This window comes from Anser anser, assembly GCF_964211835.1.
Source record: "Anser anser genome assembly, chromosome: 7".
Classification (NCBI taxonomy): Eukaryota; Metazoa; Chordata; class Aves; order Anseriformes; family Anatidae; genus Anser; species Anser anser.
In genome coordinates this window covers 17,731,871-17,749,611 of record NC_139727.1, presented here as the reverse complement: position 1 = coordinate 17,749,611, position 17,741 = coordinate 17,731,871, and the positions used below count along the sequence as shown (strand labels likewise).

Sequence of the window (17,741 nt, the reverse complement as noted above, 5' to 3'; positions counted from 1 at the left end):
GGAAGAGCAACTGACATCATCTGCCTGGACTTGTGCAAAGCATTTGACACTGTCCCCCATGATATCCTTGTCCCTAGGAAGGCCCTGGGGGTACTGGTGGGTGAGAACCTCGACAAGAGCCAGCAACGTGTGCCTGCAGCCCAGAAAGCCACCCGTACCCTGGGCTGCACCAACACAGCGTGGGCAGCAGGGTGAGGGAGGGGATTGTCCCTCTCTGCTCTTCTCCTATGAGACCCTACCTGGAGCGCTGCACCCAGCTCCGGGGCCCCAGCACAAGAAGGACGGGGACCTATTTGAGCAAGTCCAGAGAAGGCCACAAGCCTGATCAGGGCCTGGAGCCCCTCTGCTGTGGAGCCAGGCTGAGGGAGCTGGGGGTGTTCAGCCTGGAGAAGAGAAGGCCCCAGGAGACCTCACAGCGGCCTGCCCGTGCCTAAAGGGGGCTGCAGGAAAGCTGGGGAGGGACTCTGTGTCAGGGGGTGTAGGGATAGGACAAGGGGGAATGGCTTTAAACTAAAAGAGGGGAGGTTCAGAGTAGACGTGAGGAAGAAATTCTTCACTGTGAGGGTGGTGAGGCCCTGTCCCAGGCTGCCCCAAGGAGCTGTGGGTGCCCCATCCCTGGCAGTGCCCAAGGCCAGGCTGGATGGGGCTGGGGGCAGGGGACCCTGCCCATGGCAGGGGGCTGGGGGGGGGCTTTAAGGGTCCTTCCAACCCAAACCATGCTGTGATTCTATGCATTATTCTGCAAAGGAAGGCTATTCAGATTTTTCAAGTGGCTATTTCCTATTTCCTCTGCTACATGAATGGTACCTCACCCATATATATTATTTCCTTCCTTCAAATTAACAGTTGTGTAAAGCAAAGAAAGTTCATAGCTGCTGCTGCTGGAGTGTCGAAAGACCACGCTAATAGCATTTTTTTGTATATATGTATGTGGAGTGCCTAGAGACTCCAGTGAAGCACAGGCCCTTAACTATGCTAAGTTTTTTGGAGACATGGAAAAAGCCTTGTTTCTGCCTCACAGATGTGCAATCTAGTAATTTTTTCTTTTTATTCCCACATTTATATCCACTGCCATACTGCTGCTGCCTGTCATGATAAAGTTTTAGCTTTTCCTACAGTAGGCAGTAGAAGTTGGTAGAAAAAAAATTGCTGTCAAAAGTTACTAGCAACACATTTTATGGTTACAGATGAAAACCACACACTATCTGCACTTTTGATTAGTAGTTATATGAATGCCTAGTAATGGTAAAACAAATGAAAGATCAAACACAGCTATTCTTACTTCTAGCCAACGTTACCTGAAGCTACTGCATCAAAAGTTGCTTATAACCAAGTAACTACTGCTCACAGTCCCATTTTCCACAAGTTTATAAAATGACAAAGGATGTAATTCATCATTAAGCCTGCAGCACAAAGCCATACCCTGCAGCAAAATTAAAGCTGTCTAAAGTTAGTTTATTTCTCCATACCTTACATTTTTGCCAGCTGAAATGCTCGTTTTGTGCCTCACTGGCTAATCAGTGCCATCAGCTGAAGCTTTCATATGTCACACAGTATTTAGTCCATGTTGGGGATTACGTCTTTCAACTATTCTAAGCAGAAATAAGAACAGCGTGATTGAAATTGCGTGAACAGGGAGTACAGAGTGCAATGCGAGTTCCCTGGAACAGGCCGACACAATCAGCAGCAGGCACATGATGGATAAGCTCCGGGCGCTGTCAGGAGGGAAGTCCATTAGACCATTAGATCAAACTCTGCTCATCTTCCGTGGGGCTGCCCGGGCTGATCAGCTCGACTGGCTCCTCACTTCAGTTTCTCAGGGCAGAAGCAGCAGGCAGAGAGAGATGAAGTAACGCTATTTTTGGTAGCAAGCACAAAAGACAGCACGACTAAGACATGACTCTTACGTATATATATGCTTTTATCCTGTTTTAAGAACTACCCTCTCCTACTAACCCACCTGAACCAACAATTTCTGTTGTGTTTGAGCCAGGCACTTGGTGCAGCTACATGCTGGACCCTAAGTGTATTTTGCATCCACCTCGTGTAGCACCACGCCCCCTTCCTGGTGCGGATGTGAGCCAGCCCTCTAGATGTAGCACATCTATTTGGAGAAGGAACGAGCTGGACATGTCCATGGGGACGCTGTGAAGAGGTGGCGTGCTGCCTAGAAACGCACTAACTTCACTGGCTGCAGAAGCTCAAAAAAGCCTTCCATTTTTCTGAGGAGCTTTCTTCTTCACTTTGCAAAGGCTTGCAAAGATTGCACACTAAGGAGTCACTCTTTTACGCTCTCTTTAAAAAAAAAATTTACAATTGCACACCCAAGCTATTTTGGGGGAAGCTTGGAAAACTTGGTTGCATAGCATTAGCCCACTGGCTCAGATTTTGGCACAAAACATGAATATCAGGAATGTTTTTTCCAGGCAAACGCTGTGTGAATACTGCTGCATTCAAGAATGCACATTTCATTTCACTGCTGGGTTTGCTTCTACTTGCAAAATACCTCCTTTTTGCACTTAAACTTCTATGATACATAGAATGATTTTGGTGCACATATCATGCAGATGGGGAAAAGCCAGTCTTAACAGAATGAAAATAACCAAGAAGTAACAATTCTAGCCCTACTACATGTGACTGACCATAGGAGCACTAAAGAAAAGGTTTCTTTCCTTCAGAAAAAAAAAGGTGCGTTCTGCTTCTGCAGCACAGGATGACACTAGGAGTAACCATCTTCCCCCAACTTCTGTTTTGGATCAGGATCCTCTCTGCACGAGTTCGAAACAACCACCTGGAATTGATCCAAAGTCTGTTTGAAAATCAATGGCAGCTTTTACACCAGTTCTGGTGCCTGCTGGATCCGCTCATTGGCTTCCAAAGTACAGCTGTAAAGATGAAGAACATCCAAAACCTAAGTCATACTTTTATTGATTCATAAACAGGTTTTACTGTACGCTCCAAAAATGTTTATAGTGGCTTTTACTTCTTTATCTGGATTTGCCCATATCTTGACGTACTTAATTTTCTGCCTGAAATGTGAAGCATCAATGACTGAATCAACAGCTGCACTTCACTGATAAGGGATCAATTAACAAATTGTGAGGGCTGTTGCTGTTTAGTTTTCACTAACTAAACTTCTGCAGCCAGCAAGGAATTCTGGCTCTATTAACGCCTACTAGCCATGGCAATACTCTGTACAATACAGTTTATGGAGTTTATTATTACCTCTTTAATCCTGACACAATATTTAAAAGGAAAAAAAAAAAGGAAGAAAAGTTTTTGTTTGCTGCTGCTCTTAATTCTTTTCAGTGTGGTGTGATAAATAGGAAGTGTTCCAATTTCTGTTTGACCTTCACATTCAACCAGGTGAATGATCACCGAAATCTATCACAACACAGGTTTCCAATATGTGTAACTGCATACTGGAGGGTTGTCTTTTCCTTCCCTGACATGGCAAATGCTGAGTATTACCAGACACTAGTATATACCGGACACCAGTCCGTACCCTTAGATATTGAGATACCTGGAGCCGAAGTATGCTGATGCTACTGTGCCTTGGAAGAGCAATACAAAGCCAGTTGTCTCGATTCACAACTCATCTTAGCACCATGATAGGTCACCAAATAAGGTAAGTTGTGGAGAAACACTATTTTCTGAGCTAATTTGCAGATCCTCTCCTTGAAGTGTTTTAGTTCAATAACCTGGTGAAGGCTGGAAGGGCCTCAGGATCTTTTGCCTTGTAGCATCTGTTGGAGGCCCTCAGGGAGCCGCTACATACCTGAAGATGGCCACAACAGCCCAAATCCCTACAACAGAAGGAAGGACAAAGCCACAAATCTGGGATACAGCTGAACAATTTCTCCAGTCTGCTGCCCTGCGGAAGGAGTGACGCAGTGACGTACTTTTGAAGCCATGGAGTCTACTTCATACATGCAGCTTTGTACTTCTCCATTTCATCTTACTCTGTCCTCAAAAGGACAAGCAATAAGGATACAACGTGTTCTGACTTAATACACACAGATATCGGACTATCAGGAGTCCTCACATAGTCCCTTGACAAGAACTTCAGCAAACCTTACTCATCTCCACGTCAATTATGTTAGACACTTGGCAGCTTATCATTCACCTGTACACTTGCACAAAGACTGCTCACCATCTCATAGGACTTCCCACTACAGCCAGACACACGAAACATTTTCTCCTTTCTTTCTGAAGGCTTTCCAAAAGCCTTTGAAGCTGGAGAAGCCCCAGTGCTTGCTTCAAGGTGAATTCACTGACCTGTTAAATCACACTGGAGACAGAGTTGCTTTGATGCAGCAGTTCAGTAAAATGCTGCATGCTTGAGCATCTATTTGCACACAATTTCCCAGGTTACCTTATGGATATTTACTTAGAGGGGTCATTATGAAGGCACTTCAGTGATGCTTTTAATTCTGATCTAACACCAGCAGAGAATCTTAAAATCTTTATTCATACTGGCTAGACACATTTAGGGCATTGCATCCTGGGCCACGCAGAGAGCTTTGGCTTTGCTTTGTACCGCTGACAACCCAGCTATAGCTACTGCTCCTCTTTCTTTCATCTCCAGACAAAGCTGGAGCCTACAGAAGTTTCAAAACTGCCTGCGTTGGGTATATAGCTCTCTTCATAATGAAGTGAAGCCTTGCAAATGAGGTAACAGCACACTACCACCAGAAGTCACTTACCACTTTCAAGACTTCTATAAGCAAAAGAAAATTAAAATGAGACTGAAAGGACAAACCTGATATGTTGGATTCTACTAAAACCATAACCAGTTACATTTGTTCCTCTGTCTCTTAAGGAAGGACCCTTACACTTATTACGGCATGGATTATGGCCATTCCATATAATGCTTAGTCATAAAATTGCCCACTGCTCCTTCCTCAAAGAGATATTCCTCTGCTTTAGTGGTAGAAGTCCACATGAATTAAACCAGCTTGAGTGTGTATACACCAGATTTATTTCCAGATCACCCAGATTTTCAACAGAAATATATACACACAACACACAGTAACTCCTTTTCACAGTTTCTTTGGCATAGATAAAGACCGGAAAAGCAGAGAAGTAGCAAAGAATTTTATGATTTTTTTACTGTTGCTGCTAGAGAACGTCCACTCCTCAACATGTACATGCCAGTTTTGACAAGGATAGGGTTTATCTTGGTTATGTGATGACTACAGGTAAGAGGGGCACTGTACCAGCTATGAGGCTATTGCTTTCTCCTGGCTTCTCTGTTTCTTCTCTTGAGAGATTCTGAGTCTTATTTTTAGGAGGCGAAGCATTCAGCAAGCCAGGGGGACACTGGCTCATGCCTGAGCTGGAGTCAGAACCTCTGGTCCTGTAACCTCTTACAAAAAACAAAGCAAAGCAAAGCAAAACAAAACAAAACAAAACAAAAAAGAGGTCAGGTACTGCAGAAAATGCAGTACTCTGGCTCTGATGGAAATGCAGGAAGTCTCCAGTGGCCACATGGCTGAGGCAAGCCGTGCAGCCTCAAGAAAGACACCATCACAAATACAGCTGGCTACCCCAGCAAACAGGCAAGAATGGCAAAAGCAAGGTCTCTCTCAAGAGCATCCTTCTGTTACTGGTCAGAAACAGCAATTCGAGGAGCTGTGGCAGCTCCTTGCTGTATGTACATGTATCAGAGAGGATAAGGGAGCTGCCACAATGCCCTGTATGTGCCTCCAAACGCCACTGGCACATCCAAATCCAGCCAGCACAGCGCAGCAGAAAACGTGATGTCACGCAACAAGGAAAGCCCCACAGCCCCATTTCTGGAAGGGGGCCCAGAGAGAAGGTGTGGGTCCAGTAATCTACCGCACAGAGCGTTCGGTGGATTTTTTAAGCCATTCTCAAGACTGAAATCTGCCTTTGGCACAATGAAGGTCTATTTTCCCAAGCAGCTATGTTGTTTCAACGAGTAAAAATGTTCTCTAATGCTTGACAAATTACTTCTGGCACACGTGTCAGCAAACTCGAGGCCAAGGACTAATTGGATGGGGAAGTCAAAAACACACTTCACAAAAACTTCTGCTTCTGGTGCATTACAGTCATTCTGAATCACAGTTGCTTAAACTGTCTCACAAAGGACACCAAAAAGCTTTTAGAAATGAAAAATTTCTGCCATAGCTAACTGAGATACAAAGAGAAGTGATAAAAACTAATGGGAATTCAGAAGAAAATGACAGTAGTATAATGTCAAATAAAATGTTTGCGTTAACAAAAAAGACCAGCCCTGCTCAACACTGCCACTGTCCTCCCTGCCTAAAGATCCAGAAATACAGATAGTAATTCAAGGCGTTGCCAACGTGTCCAGGCCAGGAAGCTCTCTTGCACGTTCCTTCCAATTACTTAAGGAAAATACCTTGGCTGATTTTACGGGTGCTGCTTTTGATTTTGTATTTCTCACAGACTTCTTGTGCTTTGTGCATGTGCAGAGTCCTTCTGGCTGCACAGCCAAGTGTCTCCTAGCAACATTAGCCCATCCTGTAATCCCAGGGAACAGAACTGGCGATCCTTCTTTTTCCTCCTTATGATCATTTGCGTTACAGGGATGAAGGTCAGGAAGAGAGCAGCGGCGCACCCTAGAATTAAAGACAGTATGAAATCTGAGCAAACCATGCAGTCGCTTTAGGAGATGACGTCTAACTAAATCTTTCCTCTTGGTGCTGACACTTCATTTCTTTCCTACAGTAGCATCTGTCCCTTGGTGGAATACAGCAGCTGTGTAAAAGGACACCACGCACGCTGACAGCCCTGATAATGACCTCCAGACCAAGACTGGCTGTTTGCTGGATCAGACAGACATCCTCCAGCAGAAGCACAGCAAACATTTTTGGGGATGGAAGCAAGGACAAGAGATGGGGCTGGGTGTCAGGAAAAGGAGAAGGAGAAAGACTTCTGATTTCTGGGTTGGTTTTGTGGACCCTCATTCATGCAGATGCCCTCCAAGGAAGGACCGTGGGCAGCATACAGCCCTATGAGCTGGTGAAGTGCAGTGAATTAAGGGCTGCCACCAGCGGCAACAAAAATTACAGCTGAAAGCTGGACACTGTCACATGGCACCTGACATCCAGACACTGAAAGGGGACTGAGGAGGAGGGAGGATGCTTCACGCTTCTCCTTGTGCATTTGAGAGCAGTCCCTCATTTCCTGACTTTCTGCATCCTTCCTGCAATGAGAGACTTGCTAGAACACAGCAGTGGGGCTGAAACTAATACCAAGTCAGTCACATACTGTCTACAGCTGTGTGCAAAGAGGAAAAGCGGGGCTAGGGAAAAAGACAACATAATTAATATAATTACATCCACACAGCCACCCCAGTCCTGAGACCAAGGGTCCAGATTCTACATAACTTTGACCAGAGCTTTGCCTTTCTACACAGTAATACCAGACACTCCCATGAAAAAGAGCTTCTGCTAATCAGACCTTTTGCTCCTTGTTCTCCTCCCTGTTTCCTTGATCAACATCTATTTTAAGACTGTTCCTATTGGGCTGCTGTTCCACTCCTCCTCACACTGGAAGCAGTCGTGTGTTGTAGTCATGGTGGGGCCATGGTGATGGTAAAGGAGAGGGGGTTCAGAAAGGTCAAGAAAACATGAGGAGAGTAGCTGCCAGCTTGCTTTTGTGACCAAACTGAACTGTGGTATCATCAGTCCAGCCCCCAGTGTGCCACAAGATACTGCCAGAAATCCCCAGCATTTACAGAAAGATTTGGTGTTTTAGTCACAGTGCTCCTGTTCCTCTTTGAAAATTTCTTTTGCTATCAGAAACTGAGCTATTTCAGTATCGACAGTGAAATAAAGGTGGCAAAATGAAAAATCCCAATGGCAGCATGGTTTTCAGCTTCTCTGCTGTGTTGCAGAGCATGTGTGGTGTGCCTTTAGCACTCCTTGTTGCATCCATGCATGGCTGAGTGAAAGGCAGGCAAAGGAACTGTGATATACCCTTTCAGTGGGAGAAGTAATAATAATTATGTTATACTTATTCCCTGGATTTCATCCCAGACAACACACAAAAAAGAACCTGCAATGATCTCTACTACTCAAGTGTCTTTTCTGGGGTGAAATGCAGCTATGTTTTCCTATACAAATGGATAACGCAGAACAAGAAATGAAGAATGCTGTAGCCCCGTGTAGAATATTTTGCTCTAAATTGGAAGCTTTGACAAAGCAGGAAGGGATACACCAGTGTAATCCGTGAGTATCTTATCACAGGATTTCCACTGTTGTCATCATCTGTCCGAGGTATCGCCAAACCCCTCTTTGAACTGAGTAGTTCATAAACGTTTGCCAGTATTCAACAGACTAGATGAATTCAGCAGTTTTATTTGCACATTTGATGCTCTACTGCTCTGAAAACAATCTTTCCTGAATATGGAGAGAGAAGTTTTATGGAGACGGCTCAGCACACAGACTGCCCCATAATTCAGTTTATCATTTCAGAGGGTGCAAATAACCAGATGTTTCACTGGCATGCTCTTCTGGGCACAAATACTTTGTTCGTATTTTGGTAACAAAGACCTCTGTTTTCTTGCAATACTATTTGCTTTACATGGCTGCACTCACAGAGAATTTATCTGGTTATGTTTTAAAAAACGAATTGTTGCATTTTGTGGCAAAGCCTTTCAAAAAAAAGCTATTGATTTACTTAGGGCTCTGATGATGCCCCAGTGACTTATGCCTGAAAATAACTGTTGGGTTTGGCACCTGCCTTCCCCACTGCCACATTAGCTCATGTCACCGTCTGACCTTTGCTCGCATGGACAATTTCTCCTCTTCCTTTCTCAACTTCCAACGCCATCCCCTGCAAGCCTCTCGGTACATCATTACCTCCACCATGATGCTGTCAGTCAAGGCGATGTCATTTTATGACATTGCTCTATTTGTGAGCAGGAAATTGAAGCAACTCCTCATGCCCCTTTCACCACCGCCTTCCTCTCAGACAGCATGATTGATGAGCACAGCCGGCACGCCTGCACCTCTCGGGTGTTGCTGCGATGTGCTTCGTTTTCTTCTGCACCTTCCACATCCCTACAGTGACTCTTACCAGGCCTAGTAACGGCACATTTACATTTAGACCTCAATTCCATTTTGCATGCAAAAAAAAATACAATAAAGTGTGCAACTTAATGCTCGCTGTGAATTTAAAGTGGCTGCTCGTGTCAACTACAAACTGAAGTATTTAAATTAAATGCAGTATTTCCCTACATAATGCTATCCATATGCTAATGGAGAGAGATTATGTCTTATATAAGATTTATCAAAGTAAATGCAATTCATTTCGGGAAGCATCTCAGTGCTGCGTATCTGAAGTGATATGTTCTGCCAAATATGCACTGTAACAAATAAAGGCTCCTAAGATACTGAACATACTCGCAGCACTTACTGAAAATAATTTATCTTTTGAATCTTACTGATTCAAACCAACTTATCATAATTCCAGCTTGGTGTTCAAACAAAACACTTGGAAACAATAGATTTCCCTGATGCCATTTTAATTATCTCATTTCTAATTCTGCGCTCAAATGAGATGCTCTGTAACGATAAAATGTCTTCAATATTGACATAAAACATGGTTAGGGTCAATCTACACAGGCAATAAAAGTGGGTAAAAATGAATTTATACTTTAAACCTCATAATGATAGCAAAATATTCTGAGCACACTGACATAGAAGTTAACGCTGATCAAAAATACAAAAGGCATACTGAGCTGAGGTGTCCTGTGGCTACTTCTGATAAGTGTACGCCACATCATATATGTATTCAAGGACTAAAACATATTCTTAATATTTAAAAAAGCATATTTTTTTCTAGTGCAGATTTACTGAGAAAGAAGATAGGTGAGCAGCAAGTGAACTGCAGCCCCTCTCTGAAGCATCCCCCTGTGACACTACACAGCTCCCCTCCCTCTTCTTTGCCACGACACAGCTGAACTCTGCAAGCTAACTGACAATAAAGCACACCACCACCCTTACATTTTCACATCAAAAAGATATATGCCAGGTTTAGACATACGGATGGAACCCTGGTTAAAAAGGGAGCTCATGACAACGCTTATTTTCATATCTTTAGCATCAACCAGATAGGGGTGTAATTTCCCTTTACCCTGAAAAGTCACTAAGTTTTACTGTCAGTTTATACCACCACTGCTGGACTTTTTGTGGCATTTCCTCCACCAGACAGGAAAACAAATAACAGCCTTACTTTCAAGCAGAAATTCACCTTAACCTATTAACTAAAGAACACAAATGTCAATAAAATCGATCAATATTTGTATTTGAGCTTTTTCTTTTAAAGTAAGTTTGTTGGTGTGGGTTTTTTTAGCTTGAATCACATGAACGAGACGGAACAAAAAGACTCCGCTTTGGAAAATCAGAGCAAGGCAGTGCCGGGCTCATACAAAGCCAGTCACATCCCGACAGCAACATTGCTGTAGTTATGCTTTCTATAGCACTCTTCCAGTAAATGTGCTCTGTATCATCTCTATCTTTTCTAAGGCAGAAAAACCATTTAAGTCTAGCAAGTTACAGTGCCCTGGGAAGTTAGCCTGGACATAAGGTTTAGTTTGAGGTAGAGGCACTTGAACTGAAGTGTCCACACACAGCTGTTTGCCCCCTGTGGGTGCCTAACGCCCATTTAGGTGCCTGAGGGTAGCACCTGGGCCTCCAGCTGGTGGTCCAGAAGGGCCCAGATCCCCCCTGAATCCCATCATAGCTGCCAGCTGCATGCAGCCACTGCAGATTCCGCACAGCATCCCAACAGCTGTGTTTATGCAACCAAATCCCCCCCTTCTGTGCCTATTTTAGGATCAGCTGATGTGCTCTGCAGTCTGCTCTCTCTAATGGGAGCGGAGACACTTGTCTCTCCAGCAGACACTCACTGTGACATCTAAGCCATTCCCTGTAGTAGAGTCCCTCAGGGTCATCGTGGAGATAGGTCCTGATGCGTTCCTGGAAGGGGAACTGCGTGAATGAAACCCAGAACTTTTCTGTGCAGACCAACTCCCAGATGAACTGCTTGACAACCAGAATAATGTTTTTTCTTGAAGTTCAAAATGTGTTCTTCTCAGTCTCATTCTCTGAACAGGTTGAAACAGATGACAATATCCCCCTCGGCTACTGCCCTCAAAAATGAGATCACCCTCAGAGACACGGCATTGCCATTTTCAGAACAAGTTCTGATTAAAGGGTGAGAGTGTGATCCACCAAAGAAAACAGGCTTTCTAGCACACAGCCGTAGGCAACTACAGCTATTTGAGTCTCCATTTACAGCAGAACGGAGAGTGCAACTTTTGTAAGCTGTTAATATATCCACCAGTGATCATTAAAGCTGATTAACGCTCCCCATTCAACGGCAAAAGAAAACGCAGCTTTGCGAGGCTGTCAAATCCAAGAGGCACATCCATTCCACAAAGCATCTGGTGCCCAGCACTGCACAACTATTCGCAACACCTCACCCAAAGGGCAGAGTATCTCTTCCAGAAGTGTTTTGTATACTGCACGCTGGGTATTAAGACAACTACATGGCTGTAAATTATTATTTTTTAATTAGATAGCCCATTACCAAATTGATGCAGTTAAATTCTGCTTTCCAAATACGGCTCAATTCCTGCACCTCCCTTTACCTGCTGTTTCTTCCTGCAGTTTCCATGTAAAGCAAAGCTAAATAGGTGTACGGCTCGCTCTTGCTTATTCATCCTACAATGTAGCATGGTACATACATTCCTAGTCCTGCGTTTTATTTTCTAGTGAAACTCAATATTCTGTATCTATTACTGACAGAATTATACCTGAACATGCTGCAAAATGTGATTCCCTTCCCCTATTAGACTGCCTGGGAAGGAAATCCTGCACCTGAACACATGCATGTGTGAACCCAAGGCCATGTGGTGCCCTGGAAATGAAAATGACAGCTGTGAGTACTGGCTTTTGCATTTACATTTCTGATCCAGCCAAAGAGGCAGCAGATCTCACATTGCATACATGCCTTGAGAAAACCAGGTGAACTGTTTCTGCCTGAAATTGTTCTCGATAGCACAGCAGGTGAGAAAATCATAGCTAGACACTTCTTCCTGCACCTCAGGTAACCCTTTTCCCAAGTACAGCTTGAAGTTTTCTTCCTGAGAGACTAAGGGAAGTATGATACAGAATTAATTCTATGCAATATGCTGAAGAATTACAGTACCCAGTCAGTTTTACAAACAGAAAAGAGGTCGTGCCATTTCTTCCTCACATTTAGAGCACTTAGAGGATTTTTTGTGTGGAGGAAAATACCATATATAGCATTTTCAGTACTACCATTGAACAAAATCACCGGAGTCCACATGCCCTGGTGTTTTGCTTAGGGGCTTCCCATCTTTCCCAACTCTGGTACAGTTCATATATGCAGTATAAAGATATTTTTATAGAGACGTTATATATGTGTGTGCGTATATGTGTGTAAATCTTGCACGTCCCTGTGCAGTCTCTACAGGAAACAATTACTGCCTTTCTAGTTGCCACTACAGGTGCATAAAACCTCCTGCAGCAGACCAGATGTTGCCTCCATCGAGGAAAACACAGCTCTGAAAAACAAAGCTAGCAAAGCCTTGGCTTTAACACAAGTAGTAATTGAGAGATTCAACAATCACAGTCAACACGGCCCTCAGACCACCGCTGATCAGTCCATCGGACAGTTTTCAAGATGCGTTCTTACACCCTTACTCTGTGATCTGCTCAGGTCTTAAAGGATGTTTGGTATGGCCACCCAGGCTGTCTATCCACAAAGGAAGCACTCCCTGCAGATTGATGGGAAATAAAATTATAATTATGTCTAGTTATTGCAATATTATGCTTGTCTGCTGATGTTCAGAGCCTCCTTTGGATGAGTATATTTGAATGTGCCAAAAGGAATCCACCCATATGCTTAAATTCATGTCCATGCAGTAAGACTTTGCTACAGGAAGAACACCGTTAAAAAGATGAAGGAATAAAGCCTAACTGTGAAAATAAAAAAAAAAGCAGCAAGCTATAATTGGAGAAACTGAGCCTTTGCTGAGATGCAGTCCCCTGTGCCTGTTCACACGGTGCCCAGGGCAGGCTGGAAGGCGCCAGGTTGCAGTGTGCCTTTTTCTTTCCTTCCCTCACAGCCTGCACACAGAGGCACTGCCCGTTCCCACTCCTTCCCTGCTACACCATGCGTTTTAGTCAATTACAGGTCTGCCTAGGTAATAAACTTGGCGCACTTTATGCACTCTCACTGCTGCACTTTGCCATTGAAATCCCAATATTTGTGCTCTCCCTTCCATTTAGCAATATATCTTGGCCGCTCTAATAGAAACCAGCAAGCATCACAGCTCAAGCATGGAAAGTCAAGAATGCCTAATTTGAACTTGGCGGTTCCTGAGCCTTCTGTCACAGCAGCTACTTTGGGGCTTCAATTTTTTAAAAACTGCATTTTAGCAAAACTTGTCAAAGCACAGTACACAAGCAGGAGCTTTAAGAGTAATCTTATTCAGATAATAATACGTGTAAGATAAAGCCATATATTCCATACCATCTTACAGACACTAAGTCACTCCTGGAGACAAGAGCAAGTGCAGACTGCGAACCACTTCAGTGAATATGATTAACTTCTAAATAAAGGGGTGGAACAGCCTGCTTTTCATTCTTGTGAAAAAAAATCAAGCTTTATTCAGAATTATTGTACGTATAAAACATATCCATATAGATGCTGAAGAGCTGGCAGCCAGAGAACATAAGCAATCTACTGGAAGGGCAAGACACATATTTGACAGCTTCGCACATTTTAAATACATTTAAGAAATCACCAGTTACCCCCACACGGCCTCAAGTCAGAGGGAAACACAGCCGTACTGAACATCATATTTGGGATCATTTGGTGGGAATTGTTTTGGACACGGCTAAGAAAATGGCAGGCCATGGAGCACTCTGAGAAGGGAGAAAAGCTGTGAAATTCCCTCTTAGCAGCAGTCAGACCGTGCAGCCATTTGCTGTGAACAGCAGTCAAACTGCAGACTTGAATAAATGCCCAAGCTGCGAATAAAACAACCATCCACGAGTTTCATTAAGAGCAAGCAGCAATAGCACTTGGTTTCGGCTATTTTTGTGTCAGTCTACTCAGTTTTGTGCATCTGATTTCTGTGTTATTTTCCTTTGATGGCCACACACTGCAAAGGGAAAGCTGTATTCCCACCTGCTGCCAAGCCCATAGTCCTGTGCTTCAAAAGAAGAGACGTTAAACTTGGTGTTTTATTATTTTTATTTATTATTTATTTATTTTTGGTCCTTTCCTTCACAAGAAAATTGAAAGCTACCACTCCAGCCTTATGAAGCAGCAGAGAAGCGCTGAGCAATGTTCAGAGGACTTTCAGGGCATGCCTTGCACACGGATCCTGAAGGGAGAGTTGAAACACATTTGTTGGAGGTAGCCGAGCAGGCAAAGAAGGGAGAAACAACTTTTAGAGCTGTCTAGCAACAGAGGCAGGATAATTAGTCTTCCAGAGACCTTGTTGCCTCGGTACTCTTTTGAACATTGAAGGATTAGCTCTCCTCTGCTGACTGCACCTTACAAGTATGCAGCAGTTTGCTTTTTGTGGCTGAATGCAGCTCCTCAACCTAACCAGTGGTGAAACAGAACATGTGAGCAAACAAAAAGGTGGTATATGCTGTGGGAGCTGCAGTCTCCGGGATCCAGGCAAGATCTGTCTGGTTTTCCAGCCGCTGCTAGTCAAACACACTCCCACACAGAAGCACTGCAGCTTTGTAAATAAATTTCTTTGTTTGGATTGCTCGAAAGAAAAACATTTAAGGAGAAGAGGATAACGCAGACAGTTAACTTAGCAGAATTTGATTTTCAGACTGATTGTCATTGGGAGTGCACGTCTGAAAAGTAAAGAGATACTGATTCACAAATGTTTTGTTTTGTTTTTAAGGCTAACAGGAATACAAACCCAGAAGTAATATTGCTGCCTCTTCCAGTCTTCAAAGGCTGAAGCAAACAGAGCAGTACTGCAGAGCTTGTTTAAGGGTTGGTGTCCAGACACAGTATCTAATGAAAGATGCTAAAAGAAACAATAAATGCAGCTCCTGGTGTTTGTAATGTGTACAGACCTGGTGTCAGTCTGAGCAGAGGCACAGAGAGCTCCTTGGCAAGCCAGAGGCATCCAGTGGCATTACACATTTGAACCCTCTTCCTCCTAACCAGACGCTTGAGGCAGTAATTTCCTCCTGAGGTGGTTTAACATACCTCCATTTGCAAACAACACTTGGCATTCAATCCTGAAGAGCATTTGTTATTTCTGAACTGAAAATGGGCTGTCCAGCCTAGGCTGTCTTCTCCTCAAAGCTGAACCCAGTTTGCTGGACATGCTGCATGACCTCTTCTCACAAGTCGTCTTGAGTAACAACTTCTCGTGGCTGTAGGACATCACAGCTCCCTGTAGCTGTAGGACATCACACACTCATTCATTTTTGACTAGGTCAAAATACAGAGGACAGTAGGACCTCACTGCAGAGAGGTGGGGAGTCTACAGCTCAGATGAGTGAGTTTTGATCCAGCTCAGGTACAAAACATTTCTGGACAGCTAAATATTCTGTACTTTATTACCACTTAAAAATAACCACTGCCTCCCAGTGAACTTTGCAGTTTTAAGATGCTTATGTTGGCATGACACAGAGCAAAGCTATCAAAATTGCAAGGCGGCAGCTTCTCAATTCATTTGCTACTGATAAGCTATATATCCTACCACAACTGATCTTGTTAAGCCGAGCAAACTTATTCTCCTGAAAGGCGGTGTGATGTGAGTTATTTAATTCACATTCAAGCTAGGAATGCAATTGGCACCCAGGTGCTTAATGAGAGTCTCAATCTGCCATCTTGCCCTCTCCACATTGTAAATGGGAGATTGCAAATTTCCCAACTGAGAGCAATCCCAAAGAGCAGAGAGATTTGGAAAGACGGGAAGCTCTACAGCTCTGCTTCAGACTTCACATGGGGATGAATAAGGGGATTTTCCACCACTCTGAACTAAAATATTTGTTTAGACACAGCCATGGACAACCAGCTTTAGACAGTACTCAAATTAAGCATGTTGACGAGTTTCCTTAGTAGACGGCTTTCGTTTCTCAAGCTATGTCTGAGGGGATGCTAGTCATTTCCTGTTTAATGAAGTATAATGCACAGAAATGAGAAGTATATTTCCTCTGCACATAGCTTCAAAGCATTTATTACTTCGATCATGACATACTGTGATTTTGTCCAAAGGATTATATATGCTTGCAATGTGCTGCTACTGGAGAGCTACTGTCCCCGTACTTTTGTTTGTCAGCATCTGCACAGAAAAGCAAAAATTCCTGTTCTGCAGTATTGTTAATGTAATTGTGCTTTCCTCCAACACCTACCATTTATAAAGGAAGATTAAAAATATCACATCAGATAGGACTCTCAACATAAAATGTTCAAGCTAGGAAAATCAAAGCTGGAAAATGAGAAGTTGGACAGAGCAACACTCTAACCATGTTAGCCAAAATAGGGCTGCCCAGAAGAAATCTCTTGTCACACGAGTCACATCTGCTTTCCAGCCCATCGCTGTAACAGCCCGCCTTAGTCACGCCACACATCACAGGCTTGCTCCTAGCTGGGTAGGAGACCTGAATGAAAAACTTCCTTTGGGAAGGGGCACCGCTGAGTTTTCATTCACCCGTATCTTTTCAGCCACCGTTCAGTCCCTTCCAGCAGAGCCCCAGAGCCACAAACAGTTGGGATTTTATATCCCCCTCAGACTATACGACTACCTACCTCAGCCAAAAAAAAACTCCATCTGCAGGAGTTTTGCCTGGCTCTTCCACAGAGCCCTCCTGATTTCCCAGAAATCTGGCTGGGTGGTACCTGCCCAGCCCAGGTGTTCCTCTCTGTGTGCACACAAGCACAGCACGCATTAATTACCCATCAGGTCTCAACTTCACCCTAAGTTTGGTATCTAAATTCCTGCTGGGAAGAGGCCATGCCCCTTCAGCAGTGAATTAATACCCCTGTACTTAAGGCTAAGCGGGAGCCCATGTGTAAGTATCCAGGTAAGTGCAATCACCCCCCCAGCCATGAGAAAGGGACCTACATCCCCTTCCAGGGGCTGAGTGCAATTAGGGGCACGCAGCTGTGTCACAGTGTTCAAGCATGCCTTTTGTTTCTGGTTCTGGCACACTGTGTATCTGACACGAGCACCACGATCGCTGCTATCAGTGTCAGACAAGCTCTTGCTCCAGGTACACCTGGTGTCAGGGGCCTGCTGAAGTGTCCAAGCTCAGCCATTAAGGGACTCCTGAAAGAGTGCTCAGCCCTGTGCTGGCGAGCAGACAAGATCAGACTTAAATGACAATAATTTCCATTTCACGGGAGATTCACAGGAAGCCTATTTCCAACTCAGCCATTTGATTAGTTACAGCAAAAGCTTTGTTCCAGAATAATCAGAACAATGCATGGTGCCCATTTTATACTCCCCCCCCCCCTTTTTTTTTTAGACACTACCCATTTTTAGATCTATTCAAACAAGTTCAGAGTCATGATTTCTAACACCTTTCCAAATAAAGACTAAAGCCACATCTATCTGTAAGTATGTCTCTGTATTTATATGCACACACAGTATAACTACCATTAGAAAAGATTGAGATGTCTCCAGCTAAAGAGAAAAGATGAGATAATATAATACAGTAAATTAA

The 17,741-nt window shown here is 43.8% G+C and overlaps 1 protein-coding gene across 14 annotated transcripts in view; it reads right to left on the bottom strand.

Annotated features, from left to right (window-relative positions):
- The window catches only part of LOC310902572 (uncharacterized protein), an 881,556-nt gene that overhangs the window by 692,392 nt on the left and 171,423 nt on the right, over positions 1–17,741 (bottom strand). The window contains exon 14 of one of the 14 annotated variants that reach the window (XR_014586783.1): positions 1,899–6,608. The exons of 10 other annotated variants lie outside the window; for them this stretch is intronic. The gene's annotated coding sequence lies outside the window, so the exon portion shown is untranslated. Of the gene's footprint in view, positions 1–1,898; positions 6,609–6,642; positions 15,470–17,741 lie in introns of those variants that run through there. 3 more of the 14 variants (XR_014586784.1, XR_014586785.1, XR_014586786.1) reach the window with 3 other exon arrangements.